General features: G+C 39.7%; 1 protein-coding gene and 1 long non-coding RNA gene across 2 annotated transcripts in view; both read right to left on the bottom strand.

Annotated features, from left to right (window-relative positions):
* LOC132539408 (uncharacterized) overlaps window positions 1–11,484 on the bottom strand; it is a 107,611-nt gene extending 96,127 nt beyond the window's left edge. Inside the window, exon 1 of the long non-coding RNA XR_009550678.1 lies at window positions 10,959–11,484. This is a non-coding gene — a long non-coding RNA (uncharacterized LOC132539408). The remainder of the gene's footprint in view (window positions 1–10,958) is intronic.
* Window positions 1–15,758, bottom strand: part of RFTN2 (raftlin family member 2) — a 118,742-nt gene that overhangs the window by 96,127 nt on the left and 6,857 nt on the right. The window lies entirely within an intron of this gene.

The raw sequence follows: 15,758 nt of genomic DNA, 5'->3' as shown, positions 1-15,758 counted from the left end.
CACAATTTGTAATAGCTAAAACCTGGAAGCAACCCAGGTGTCCAACAACAGACGAGTGGCTAAGCAAGTTGTGGTATATATACACAATGGAATACTACTCAGCTATAAAAAATGGTGACTTCACTGTTTTCAGCCGATCTTGGATGGACCTTGAAAAAATCATGTTGAGTGAAATAAGTCAGAAAGAGAAGGATGAATATGGGATGATCTCACTCCCAGGCAGAAGCTGAAAAACAAGATCAGAAAAGAAAACACAAATGGAACCTGAAATGGAATTGGCGTATTGCACCAAAGTAAAAGACTCTGGGGTGGGTGGGTGGGGAGAATACAGATCCATGAAGGATCATAAATGACATAGTGGGGGTTGTATTGTTAAATGGGAAACTGGGGAATGTTATGCATGTACAAACTATTTTATTTACTGTTGAATGTAAAACATTAATTCCTCAATAAAGAATTAAAAAAAAAAGAAAGGAGAATATCTTTATTTGCCATACATCAGACAAGAGGCTAATAACCAAAATAAAGAGAATTCACCAAACTCAGCAGCAAAAAACAAACAATTCCATCCAAAAATGTGGAGAGGATATGAACAGAATATTCACCACAGAAGAGATCCATAAGACCAACAAATATATGAAAAAAAAATGTTCCAAGTCATTGATTGTCAGAGAGATGCAAATAAACACACCAACGAGATACCACTTCACTCCTATGAGAATGTCATACATCAGAGAAAGTAGCAGCAACCAATGCTGGAGAAATTGTGGGGTCAAAGGAACTTTCCTGCACTGCTGGTGGGAATGTCAATGGGTCCAACCCTGTGGAGGGAGAACAGTCTGGAGAACTCTCAGAAAGCTAGAAGTAGACCTAGTCTATAGCCCAGCAATTCCTCTGGTGGGGATATATCCTAAGGAACCCAACACACCCATCCAAAAAGATTTGCATATACCCATGTTCATATCAGTGTAATTTCTAATAGCCAAAACCTGGAAGCAACCCGGTGTCCAACAACAGATAAGTGGCTGAGCAAGCTGTAGTCTATATACACAATGGAATACTACTCAGCTATTAAAAATGGTGATTTCACCATTTTCAGTCCATCTTGGATGGAGCTTGAAGGAATCATGTTAAGTGAGATAAGCCAGAAAGAGAAGGATGAATATGGGATGATCTCACTCACAGGCAGTTGAAAAACAAGATCAGAAGAGAAAACACTAAGCAGAACCTGGACTGGAGTTGGTGTATTGCACCAAAGTAAAAGACTCTGGGATAGGGTGGGGGGGGAGGAGGTTCAGGTCCTGGAACAGGATGACAGAGGACCTAGTGGGGGCTGTATTGTTATGTGGAAAACTGGGAAATGTTATGCATGTACAAACTATTGTATTTACTGTCTACTGTTAAAAATTAATACCCCAATAAAGAAAAAAATTAGAGCACAATTGAGTGGAATATAAAGAGAGTTACCCCCAGCCCCCCTCTTCCCACATGCAGAACCTTGCACACATTTGTACAATCAGTGAAACTTCACTGACATGTTATCACCCAGACAGCAGTTACATTATCACATTGTGATAACATTCTACATAACTGATACCACGTTATTTTCATATGTACTACCTAATTTTGGACCACTTTGGTTCAGCAAAGTCATAATTTTTTTTTTTAAGTCATAGAATCTGGAAGAGTTAATTAGTTGTTATGCATCTCGTACATGCAACTTTTTTTTTTGCATATTTCATCTGGTCCTGAAATGAGTTTACAATAACTTGAGCGTTTTTTTTTTGTTGTTGTTTGTTTGTTTTTTGCCTCCACGGTTATTGCTGCATGCCTGCACTAGGAATCCACTGCTCTTGGAGGCCATTTTTCCTAATTTTTGTTGCCCTTGTTGTTATTATTATTACTGGATAGGGCAGAGAGAAATTCGGAGAGGAGAGGAAGACAGAGAGGGGGAGAGAAAGACACCTGCTTCAACGCTTGTGAGGCGACGCCTCCCTGCTGGTGGAGAGCCGGGGTTTGAACCGGGATCCTTGCGTGGGTCCTTTTGCTTTGCACCATGTGCTGCTTAACCCACTGTGCTACTGCCTGGCCCCCATCTCCAGGGTTATTGCTGGGGCTAGATGTCAGCACTATGAATCCACTGCTTCTGGCGGCTTCCGCGCCCCCCCCCCCCCTATTTTTTTGGATAGGACATAGACAAATTGAGAGAAGAGGGGGTTAGGGAGAGAGAGAGATATCTGCAGACCTGATTCACTGCTTGGGAGGCTTCCTCTTACAGGTGGTGCGCAGGGGCTTGAACCAAGATTCCATATATATATATATATATAAACTTTTTTGGCTTTGATTTTTTTAATTTAATTCTTTTTGTGTGCCTCCAGGTTATCGCTGTGGCTCGGTGCCTGCACCACAAATCCACTGCTTGCAGAGGTCATTTTCCCCCATTTTTGTTGCCCTTATTGCTATTATTATTGTTGTTGGCCATTGATGCTGTTGTTGTTGGATAGGACTGAGAGAAATCGAGAGAAGAGAGGAGAAAGAGAGGGGGAGAGAAAGATAGACACCTGCAGACCTGCTTTACCGCTTGTGAGGTGACCCCCCGCTTGCAGGTGGGGAGCCGGGCTCGAACCGGGATCCTTAAGCTGGCCCTTGCACTTTGCGCCATGTGTGTTTTAAACGCTGCGCTACCGCCCAACCCCCGCATTAGATTATTTATTTATTTATTCCTTTTGTTGCCCTTGTTTTTTATTGTAGTTATTATTGTTGATGTCGTCGTTGTTAGATAGGACAGAGAGAAATGGAGAGAGGAGGGGAAGACAAAGAGGGGGAGAGAAAGACAGACACCTGCAGACCTGCTTCACAGCTTGTGAAGCGACTCCCCTACAGGTGGGAAGCTGGGTATCCTTACGTTGGTCCTTGTGCTTCGCGCCACGTGTGCTTAACCCGCTGCGCTACCGTCTGAATCCCGAGCTGAGATTTTTAAAGTTTTTTTTTAATTATCTTTATTTATTGGATAGATAGCCAGAAATTGAGAGGGAAGGGGGAGATAGAAAGGGAGAGAGACAGAGAGACACCTGCAGCACTGCTTCACCACTTGCACCACTTGCACCCTGCAGGTGGGGACAAGGGGTTCGAACCCAGGTCCTTGTGCACTGTAATCTGTGTGCTCAACCAGGAATGCCACCACCCTCCCCCCCAAACCGAGATTCTTGAGTCGATCTTTGCGCTTAACCAGATGCGCCCCGGCTCGCCTCCCCCATTGTGTTCTTTAAACTATCTTCTCGGTATTATAGACTTAATTTTTTATTGTGTATTACCATAATTTATCAATGTCCAGAAATTCACAGTATTAATACTATTTAAAAATTATTGTCAACTTTTAACTGTTCATTCTTTTAGATGAGAAATTTACAGTGGTACATGTGAGGTCTGAAGTTTTATCCCCAGCTCTGTATATGCCAGAGTCATGTCTGACCTATTAAACAAATGAGTGAATCCTTTAGAAAGTTTACATAAATCACGTATGGCAAGCTCACCTCGTAGGAAATGTCTTAGCAAGGTCAAGGACCCAGGCTTGAACTCTGGCATCATAATGGGGCCACTACACACTGGCGGAAGTTGTGAAGATGGTGCAGTAGCATTGTTGTTTCTCTTCCTTTCTCTCTGAAATTAAAAAGAAAAATAATAATCTGGAAGTAGTGGAATTGTGCATGTGTGAAGACACACACACACACACACACACACACACACACACACACACACACTATACATTGCAGTGGTCTTTTGGTCTTTTGGTCCAAAGAGTTGCCTGTTTTTGGTGAAGAAAAGGTGCTTTCACTATGAGCGGAAGCTGAAGTCACCAGGACTCTAGTTCTTTTGCCTCTCTCTCTCTTTTTTAAATTTATTCTCTTTTATTGCCCTTGTTTTATTGTTGTAATTGATGTCATAATGTTGGATAGGACAGAGAGAAATGGAGAGAGGAGGGGAAGACAGAGAGGGGGAGAGAAAAATAGACACCTGCAGACCGCTTCACCGCTTGTGAATCCACTCCCCTGCAGGTGTGTGGGGGGGGGGCTCACACTGGGATCCTTACACCGCACCACCTGCGTTTAACTCGCTGTGCTACCGCCCAACTCCCCTTGCCACTGTTTTATTTAATTTTTTAAAAAAATATTTATTTATTCCCTTTTTGTTGGCCTTGCACCACTCTTTCTTTAAACAAAAATAGCTTAGCTTTTAAAAAATGTATTTCATCAGGCTGAGGGTGTGAATTGATCTGCCAATGTCCATGTCCAGTGGAGAAGCAGTTACAAAGAACTCCCACCTTCTGCACCCATAAAGAATTTTGGTCCAGCGTGGGGGTAGACAGCATAAGGATTATACAAAAAGACTCTCATGCCTGAAACTCCGAAGTTTTTGGTTTAACCTCCCATATCACCATAACCCACAGCTGAGCAGTGCACTGGTAAAAAAAAAAATTAAAAAGAAAAAAGAAAAACATTTTTTGCTCCATACTCCCAGAGGGAGAGAAATGACAGGGGAAGATGACCAGAAGCCTTTGAACTACAACTCCATCAGGACTCAGAGAGAGAAGAGGAAAAAAGGAAAGATATTCAGAAGTAGTAACAGGTGTAGGTATGGCTTAGAAAGGAAGGGAAGGTGGGTTAAGCGCACGTGGCGCAAAGCGCAGGGACCGGCGTAAGGATCCCGGTTCGAGCCCCCGGCTCCCCACCTGCAGGGGAGTCGCTTCACGGGCGGTGAAGCAGGTCTGCAGGTGTCTATCTGTCTCTCCCCTCTCTCTCTGTCTTCCCCTCCTCTCTCCATTTCTCTCGGTCCTATCCAACAACAAAGCAACGTCAACAATGGCAATAACTGCAACGAGGCTGCAACAACTAGGGCAACAAAAAGGGGGAAAAATGGCCTCCAGGAGCGGTGGATTCATGGTGCAGGCACCGAGCCCAGCAATAACCCTGGAGGAAAAAAAAAAAAAAAAAAGAAAGGAAGGAAGGGAAGGGAGGAGCATAGAAAAATTGGCAAACATATATAAATATAGATGGCTATAGAAATAAGACCAAGAGGAGTCAGGCATTTTTAAAGCCAGTTGAACAACTTGTCCAAAGATCTGTGTAGAAACACACACATATCCATGGTGATATAAAGTTATCCCTGTCTGAAGGTGGCAAAGAAAGGCCTTCTTCTGTGGAATCTTGAACAAAGAAAAAGAAAAAAAGAAACACACACACACACACACACACACTCATGAATAGCCAAAACACTTCTACGCAATAAGGAAAAATAAAGAAAAATGGACTGGGTGGTGGTGCACCTGGTTGAGCACACACATTACAATGCGCAAGGACCTGGGTTCAAGCCCCCAGTCCCCACCTGCATGGGGAAAGCTTCACAAGTGGTGAAGCAGGGCTGCAGGTGTCTCTCTATCTTTCACCCTCTCTGTTTCCCATTCCCTCTTTATTTATGGCTGTTTCTATCCAATAAATAAATAAAGATAATAATAAAAAAAATAAATGAAAATATATTTCATATATATATACACCACATATATATATATGTGGTGTATATATGGGAAGAATATATATGATCTTGAGGGACTTGGCCTAAGTGCACGCATGTTACAATGTCCAAGGACCTAGGTTTAAGTTTCTGGTTCCCTCTTACAGGGGAGAAGGTAAAGCCAGGCTGCAGGTGTCTCTTTCTCCCTCTGCCCAATACCTTTCTGTCTCTATTCAGTAAGTAAATGAAGTATTTAAAAAAAAGAAAAAAAGTGAGCTTCTACACAACAAAAGCAAACTACATAAGGATAACCAGGCAGCCCAGTAAATGGGAGAAGATATTTGCCCATTACACATCTGATAAATCACTGATACTAGACAACCATACAGAATTGGTACAGATCTACAAAAGAAGTAAAAATAACCTAATAAAATAGTGGGCCAAAAAACTAAATAGGCAATTTTATAAAGAAGAGATACACATGGCCCACAGACACATGAAGAAATGCTCCACTTATCATTAGAGAAATGCAAATTAAAACTACACTGAGATCCCATCTCACACATGAGAGACTGGCTTACATCAACACACCAGGAAGTGACAGGTGTTTCAGGGGTTGTGGAGAAAAAGAACTCTGCTTCACTACTGGTGGGAATGCAAACTGGGGCAGCCCCTTGGGAAGACTGTGTTTTCAGCCCTTAAACCTCATGAACCAGCAATACCACTTTTAGAAATTTATCCAAAGGACACTCAAACACTAATCTGAAGGGACAGAGGTATCCCTTTGTTCATAGCTGCATTATTCACAATAGTCAAAGATTTGAAATAGTCTTACTGCCTATCAACAGAAAAAGTTATTGCATATATATATATATATATATATTCCATAGAATATTAGTATGCAATCAAAAACGATGATATTGTGTCCTTTGGGACAAAATAGATGGCACTAGAGGTAAATATGCTTAGCAAAATAAGAGATGAAACACAACTACCAGATAGTTTTACTCATATGTGGAATCTAGTGATCTGATACACATAAACTTGAAAAACAACAATAAACAGAAGCAAGCAAACTATTCCTAAGATTTGTGGGAGTTGTAGGAGGTGGGAGGTTGGGGAGACAGAATGTTGGTGGGTGTGATGTGGAACTATATACTTGTTATCTACTATTAAGAACAAATAAAAAAGTTAAATAATAATAAAATCAATCACAGCCTGGGGAGATAGCATATAATTATGCAAAAAATCTTTTATGACTGAGGCTCTGAGGTCTCAGGTTCAATCCCCAGTATCAACATAAGTCAGAGCTAAGCAGTACTCTGGTCTCTCTGTCAAACTCTTCTGCCTATATCCCCCTCATTAAAAAGTAAAAGAAAGGGAGTCCGGCAGTAGCGCAGCGGGTTAAGCACACGTGGCGCGAAGCGCAAGGAGCAATGTAAGGATCCTGGTTCGAGCCCCTGGCTTCCCACCTGCATGGTAGTCGCTCCACAGGTGGTGAAGCAGGTATGCAGGTGTCTATCTTTCTCTCCCCCTCTCTGTCTTCCCCTTCTCTCTCCATTTCTCTCTGTCCTATCCAACAATGATATCAATAACAACAATAACAACTACAACAACAACAAAAAGACAACAAGGGTAACAAAAGGGAAAATAACAAATTTTAAAAAAGAAAAAAGTAAAAGAAAATAAATTATGTACTTAAAATGTTTTTATTAAGGGGACTAGTGGTTTATAGTCAACAGTTGGTACTTGTTGGTAAATGTGTATAATTTCTCAGTTTTATGAAAAATATTCTAACTCCCCAGCCTAGGTACTTCTCCATCACCTTGCACCAGGACCTGAACCCTACCCTCTCCCACCACTGCCCCAAATCTTTTACTTTGGTGCAATAAACCTTCCAGCCCAAGTTCTGCTTTGTTTTCCCCCTACTGTTCTCAGTTTCTGCCTGTGAGATATTCATTCTCATTCATTCATATTCATTCTTCTATAGACTACAACTTCCTTTGACCCCACAATCTCTCTAGCATTGGTTGCTGCTACTTTCTCTGATGTATGACAGTCTCATAGGAGTGAAGTGGTATCTCATTGTTGTGTTTATTTGCATCTCTATGACAATCAATGACTTGGAGCATTTTTTTTTCATATGTTTGTTGGTTTCATATGTTTATGGATCTCTTCTGTGGTGAATATTCTGTTCATATCCTCTCCACATTTTTGGATGGGGTTGTTTGTTTTTTGTTGCTGAGTTTGGTGAATTCTCTATATTTTGGTTATTAGCTTCTTGTCTGATGTATGGCATGTAAAGATCTTCTCCCTTCTGTGAGTGGTCTCTTTGTTTGGATAGTGGTTTCTTTTGCTGTGCAGAAACTTTCTAATTTGATGTAGTCCCACTGGTTTATTTTTGTTTTAGTCTTTCTAATCTTGCTATTAGATTTCTATCATTGAAGATTCCCATAAAATGTAGATGGAAAAGAGTTTTGCCAATATTTCCTCTAAACATTTGATAGTTCCTGGTCTAACATCCAAATCCTTGATCTATTTGGAGTTTACTTTTGTGTCTGGTGAAATGTAGTTTGTTTCATTCTTCTGAATGTGCTGAAGGTCTCAATCTACTTTCCCCAACACTACTTGTTGAAGAGACTCTCCCCATTTAATAGTTTTGACCCCTTTGTCAAAAACTTAGATGTCGGGGAGTTGGGCGGTAGCACAACGGGTTAAGTGTAGGTGGCGCAAAGCACAAGGGCAGATGTAAGGATTCCAGTTGGAGCCCCCTGGCTCCCCACCTGCAGGGGAGTCGCTTCATAGGTGGTGAAGCAGGTCTGTAGGTGTCTGTCTTTCTCTCACCCTCGCTGTCTTCCCCTCCTCTCTCCATTTTTCTCTGTCCTATCTAACAACAATGACATCAATAAAAACAATAATAACTACAACAACAATAAAAAACAAGGGCAACAAAAGGGAAAACAAATTAATTTAAAAATTTTTAAAAACTTCACTGAACCAAAGGAGACTTGAGCAAATGGAAAGATATGCACATTTTAAGGAACATTTAATATTGTAAGGATATCTTTTTCCCCATCCCAATACCTCATTTTGAGCTATAGCTTTAATGCTATGGTGACCTCACCTTCTGCCCTACTTTTTGCAATGAATTTGTCAAATTGATTTTAATATTTATGCATAAAGTGAAAGGAGCAAGAGTGTCTAAGATACATCTGAAGGAGAATGAGAAGATATTTCTTTCTTTTTTTTTTTTTTTTTGCCTCCAGGGCTATTGCTGGGGTTCAGCGCAGGCACTACAAATCCACTGGATAGGACAGAGAGAAATTGAGAGGGGCGGGTGACATAGAGAAGAAGAGAGAGACCTGCAGACCTGCTTCACTGCTTATAAAGTGACCCCCTCCAGGTGGGGAGCCACAGCTTGAACTGGGATCCTTCTGTAGGTCCTTAAGCTTTGTACTATGTGCACTTAACTTAGTGTGCCACCATGTGGCCCCTGAAGATAATTCTTGATATATTAAATTGTAAAGATATAGAGATTTAATTTTTTTGCAAGACATAATAGACTAATTAATGCAACAGATAACGAATCTTGAAAAATATGTCCTAAAGATGTGTGCAAACTTGATATATGATATGATGGAGGCGACTGGCAAATCCGTGGGAAAATGGAGTTTTGACAGTTGTTATCCACTTGGGGGAAATTTAGATTCCTATCTCATATTACATATATAAATTGCAATTCTCTAATAATACACAAAGAATATAACTGTCTCAGCCAAAATTTTATGCTTTCGTATGAAAATACATTTATTTATTCTGACATCAGTGCACTAGATTATTTTTGAAGCAGAGAAAATCATAAAATGATAATCATAAATGAATTTTAAATTTCACAACTTGAATTACACTTTCTTTAAGTGGAAGAGCAAGAGGCAAATTGTTAGATGATTTTTCAAAAATACCAATTAGTAAAGAAACATAATCAAGAACATATAAAGAATAGCACATATTTTGCGTGTATGAGGCACTGGATCTGATACCTGCTATTATATTTAAAAAAGAATATAAACACTTAATACTCTGAAATTTCATTTAAATGGTATGTATGATATGTGATTTTTTTGGCTTCTTTTGTTATCAGAATACTTCTCTGGTCAGGAATTTTTCTTTAAATAACTAAATGGTTTTAAGATTTTAAAAATTAGATTAATTATGTGCATATATACACGAGAGAGAGAGAGATGGGTGTGGAGACATCTGAGCACCACTCAGCTTTGGCTTATGGTGATCTAGAGATTGAATCACAGATGTCTGGGACTTAAGGTATACACATACTGCACTCTAACATACTGAGCTATCTTCCTGGTCCCTGGCTTCTTTAACATAACATTTGCAAAGTTTATCCAGATAGTGGCACATATCAGCTCTTCATTCATTCTTATGGCTGAATTATACTTTATTGTATGTTTATTCATTTAAACATGAATGACGGACATTTGGGCTGTTTCCACCTTTAGGATATTGTGAATAATGCTTTTATGAACATTAGTGAGAACACATACTTATCTGGAAAAACATTAATAGATAACATTGACTATTAGAGAGACTTCTTCAAGACTATGATGCTAGTGGGAATGTAAATTTGCTTAACTAGGTTGGAAAACCACTTGTCACTATCTTGTGAAACTGAACATTATTCATGATACAGCAGCAACACTTTATACTTATATCCAAGAAGAACTTGAGCATATAATTATTAGGTGACACATACGAGATAGTTAATGGTTATACTTTCTTCAGATTGGAAAAAAACTTTAATCATGTAAATGTACATCAAAGTTAATTCTGCAAGTCTTTTAGCTATAAGGGAAGGAAAGAAATGGAGCAGTAGTAGGAATTAAGAACTTATTTTTATTGGGGCCTTTGGCAGAGTACACATGATTCCTGCAGGGTGGAAGCTTCACAAGTAGTAAAGTGGTGCTGCAGCATGTATCTGTCTTTCTCTCCCTCTCCCATCTCCCCTTCCTCTCTCAATTTCTCTATCTCCCCCCCCCCCGAAAAAAAAAGGAGAGGGATTACGTTAGGGATTGCTACAGGGAGAAATTGCTTTTTTTTCTTTTTCTTTTTTTTTCTTTTCCCCATCCAGGGTTATTGCTGGGCTCGGTGCCTGCACCATGAATCCACTGCTTCTGGAGGCCATTCCCCCCCCCTTTTTTTGTTGTAGCCTCGTTGTGGTTATTATTATTGCCATTGTTGATGTTGTTCATTGTTGGATAGGACAGAGAGAAATGGAGAGAGGAGGGGAAGACAGAGAGGGGGAGAGAAAGATAGACACCCGCAGACCTGCTTCACCGCTTGTGAAGCGACTCCCCTGCAGGTGGGGGGCCGGGGGCTCAAACCGGGATCCTTATGCCAGTCCCAGTGCTTTGCGCCACATGCGCTTAACCCACTGCGCCACCGCAGGACCCCAAGAAACTGCTTTTTGAGAGACTTAACACAGATTTGTTTTCTAGTTTTGGAGGGCATTTGCATACACACTTAGTTTTAAGTCTTAGCTATTTTTCACTTTGCTTTATCAAAAAGAAGACATCAACCAAATACTCAAAATATACTTGTCCTACCTATTGTGACTTTTTTAAAAAACATTTTTATTAGTGATTTAATGATTAACAAGATTGTGTTATAAGAAGGGTACAATTCCATACAATCTATTGTGACCTCTACAGAGAATTTTATCTACTTCCCATATCATTAGAAATAAAATTTATATGGTGATAAGTCCCAATTAAAAAATCAACAGAACGAAAACTACAATATGAATACAGTATGTAGCCTATTGAGTATGGATGAATTTTAGTAACAAAAATTTCAGTGATAAAAGGAAATTAGGAGAGGGTTTTAGGACTTCCAGAGGCGGAGCTACGAGCAGCAGATCGCTTTCTCTCCTCTCCTCTCCTCTCCTCTCCTCTCCTCTCCTCTCCTCTCCTCTCCTCTCCTCTCCTCTCCTCTCCTCTCCTCTCCCGGATCAACTAGGAATACCAAAGGAGACCACCCGGACCGAAACAAGACAGGACTACAATGACCACAGGAACCCAGTAAATCACCCGTGAGTACAAACACACGTGGCTGGTGACAGAGAGGAGAGAGGGGCCTAAGGAGAGATTAAGTGACTGCTAACAGTTCAGCAGTTTATCAGTGGAGACACCACCTCCAGTCTGCTCCACAACAAGGGGACAGCTGAAAGGAGGAAAGGACTCCCCAGAGACTCACCAAGTGCAACTCTGAGTCTCCATTGCTACTACCCTCAGAATATGGAGCAGCAAAAGGGAGGGACACCAGGGGACAGAGATCTAACCGGGAAACTCAGGAGAAGACCTATACCTCGGTGGCATAGATGAGGGGCTGTGAAAGTCTCTTTGCATAATCACTGGATTATCTCTGCCACACCCTGCTTTATCTCTTGGTCAGGTGTCAGTGATTAAGCTAAGAAGCCTATTGATAGTTTAAAAGCCCTCAGGCTCCCATAGCCTATAAGGAAGAAAAAAAAAGAGGCTTTTACACCACTGAGCTCCAACTCAGGGATTGAAAAAACTGTTAACTTCCACCACGGTAAACCCTTTAATTAAATTACTTAGACACAAGTCAATCCAGGCAATAGTAATCAATAATTTGAAAAGTACTGATAAAGGGAACTCATAACATAATATATAAAATGGTTAAAACAACAAGAAAAAATATTGGAGACTCGAACCAGGACAAGAAAGAGTCCAGCTAAAAGTCCTCCAGAGGGTAAAGCACAAAACAACGAGTTCAACATCCAAACATTAGCTAAGGAAATAATAATAGGAGTGAGTAAAGAATTTGAAAAAATTGTAATCAGAAATGCAGGAACAACAAATGAGAATATGGAAGAAAATACTAATTGTCTCATAGTTATTAGAGCTGAAAGCTGAAATAGCTGAGCTAAGAAGGCAACTAGCTGAACAAGCTAAAACAGTATCAGAGAAGGGCAACAAAATAGATGAACTCCAGAAATCAGTAGAGGGCAGAGAGAATAGAATCTATGAGGCTGAAAACAGAATTAGCAAGATTGAGGATGAATTAGAGACAACTAAAAAAGAAGTAAGAGATCTCAAAAAGAGATTAAGAGATGCTGAAAACAACAACAGAGTCTTATGGGATGACTTCAAAAGAAACAATATACGCATTATTGGCTTACCAGAGGAAGAAAGAGAAGGAGAGGAAGAAAGCATTCTCCAGGCCATAATAGCTGAAAATTTCTCTAGTCTAGACAACACCAAAGACATAAAGATTCAAGAAGCCCAGAGGGTCCCAAACAGAATTAATCCAGACCTAAAGAAACCAAGACATGTCATACTTAGAATGGAAAGGAATAAGGATAAAGGATCCTCAAGGCTGCAAGAGAAAAACAAAGAGTCACCTACAAAGGAAAACCCATAAGATTAGCAGCAGACTTCTCCATACAAACACTACAGGCCAGAAGAGAATGGCAAGATATCTATTGAGTGCTCAATGAGAAAGGCTTTCAGCCAAGAATACTATATCCTGCTAGACTGTCATTCAGACTAGATGGAAGCATCAAAACCTTCTCAGACAAGCAACAGTTGAAGGAAGCAACCATCACCAAGCCTGCCCTGAAAGAAGTTCTGAAAGGTCTCCTATAAACAACCAAGACCACCACAAATAGGACATATATCAAAACACTCTAAAACTCTACAAGAATGGTGTTAAAATATCTTCAATCTTTGATATCAATAAATGTCAATGGCCTGAATTCACCTATTAAAAGACACAGAGTAGGAAGATGGATCAGAAAACACAACCCAACAATATGTTGTCTACAGGAAACTCACCTAACTCAACAAGACAAACACAACTTAAAGTGAAAGGATGGAAAACTATCATACAAGCCAATGGCCCACAAAAAAGGGCAGGAACAGCTATTCTCATATCTGACATGATAGACTTTAAAATAGATAAGATTAAAAAAGAAAGGAATGGACACTACTTAATGCTCAGAGGATCAGTCAATCAAGAGGACTTAACAATTATTAATATATATGCACCCAATGAGAAGCCATCTAAATACATCAAAATTCTACTGAAAGAGCTACAGCAATATATTCACAGTAACACAATCATAGTAGGGGACTTCAACACACCACTCTCTCAACTTGACAGACCATCCAGGAAGAAAATCAGTAAAGACATAAGGGAGCTAAATGAAGAGATAGATAAACTAGAACTATTGGACATTTTCAGAGTCATTCATCCCAAGAAACTGGAATACACATTTTACTCAAAACCACATGGATCATTCTCAAGGATAGACCATATGTTAGGCCACAAAGACAGCATCAGCCAATTCAAGAGCACTGAAATCATCCCAAGCATCTTCTCAGACCACAGTGGAATTAAACTAACACTTAACAATCAACAAAAGATTAGTAACAGTCCCAAAATGTGGAAGCTCAACAGTACACTTCTTAACAACTTCTGGGTCAAAGAGGAAATCAAGGAAGAAATCAAAATGTTTCAAGAGTTCAATGAAAATGAAGACACAGCTATCAAAATATTTGGGACACAGCTAAAGCAGTCCTAAGAGGGAAGTTCATAGCGATACAAGCACACATTAGGAAACAAGAAAAGGCACAAATAAACAGCCTGATTGCACATCTTAAAGACCTAGAAGAAGAACAACAAAGGAATCCTAAAGCAACGAGAAGGACAGAAATCACTAAAGTTAGGGCAGAAATAAATAACATTGAGAATAGGAAAACCACACAAAAGATCAATGAAAGTAAATGTTGGTTCTTCGAAAGAGTAAACAAAATCGACAAACCTTTAGCCAGAGTCATAAAACAAAAAAGGGAGAAGACCCAAATAAATCAGATAGTAAATGAAAGAGGAGATATCACAACAGACACTGCAGAAATTCAACATATCATGCGAGGCTTCTATGAACAACTATATGCCACCAAGCTAGAGAACCTGGAAGAAATGAATGATTTCCTAGATACCTACCAACTTCCAAAACTAAGTAAAGAGGAAGTGGATAACATGAACAGGCCCATCACAGCTAATGAAATTGAAACAGTTATCAAAAATCTCCCCAAAAATAAAAGTCCTGGACCAGATGGTTTTACAAATGAATTCTACAAAACTTTCAAAGAAGAACTAATACCTCTACTTTTAAAAGTCTTTCAGAAGATTGAAGACACTGGAATACTCCCTGCCAGCTTCTATGAAGCCAACATCACCCTGATACCAAAAGCAGACAGGGACACAACCAAAAAAGAAAACTACAGAGCAATATCTCTGATGAACATAGATGCGAAAATATTGAACAAAATTCTAGCCAACCGGATACAGCAGTATATCAAAAAGATTGTTCATCATGACCAAGTGGGGTTTATCCCAGGCATGCAAGGTTGGTTTAATATACGTAAATCAATCAATGTGATCCACCACATCAACAAAAGCAAGACCAAAAACCACACGGTCATATCAATAGATGCAGAGAAAGCCTTTGACAAAATACAACATCCCTTTATGATCAAAATACGACAAAAAATGGGAATAGATGGAAAATTCCTGAAGATAGTGGAGTCTATATATAGCAAACCTACAGCCAACATCATACTCAATGGTGAAAAACTGGAAGCATTTCCCCTCAGATCAGGTACTAGACAGGGCTGCCCACTATCACCATTACTAGTCAACATAGTGTTGGAAGTTGTTGCCATAGCAATCAGGCAGGAGCAAGGAATTAAAGGCATACAGATTGGAAGAGAAGAAGTCAAACTCTCCTTATTTGCAGATGACATGATAGTATACATGGAAAAACCTAAGAAATCCAGCAAGAAGCTTTTGGAAATCATCAGGCAATACAGTAAGGTGTCAGGCTATAAAATTAACATTCAAAAGTCAGTGGCATTCCTCTATGCAAACACTAAGTTAGAAGAAATTGAAATCCAGAAATCAGTTCCTTTTTCTATAGCAACAAAAACAATAAAATATCTAGGACTAAACCTAACCAAAGAAGTGAAAGACTTGTATACTGAAAATTATGAGTCACTACTCAAAGAAATTGAAAGAGACACAAAGAAGTAGAAAGATATTCCATGTTCATGGGTTGGAAGAATTAACATCATCAAAATGAATATATTACCCAGAGCCATCTACAAATTTAATGCTATCCCCATCAAGATCCCAAGCACATTTTTTAG

This window comes from Erinaceus europaeus, chromosome 7 (assembly GCF_950295315.1).
Source record: "Erinaceus europaeus chromosome 7, mEriEur2.1, whole genome shotgun sequence".
NCBI classification, from domain to species: domain Eukaryota; kingdom Metazoa; phylum Chordata; class Mammalia; order Eulipotyphla; family Erinaceidae; genus Erinaceus; species Erinaceus europaeus.
This window is presented reverse-complemented; position numbering and strand designations above follow the sequence as displayed.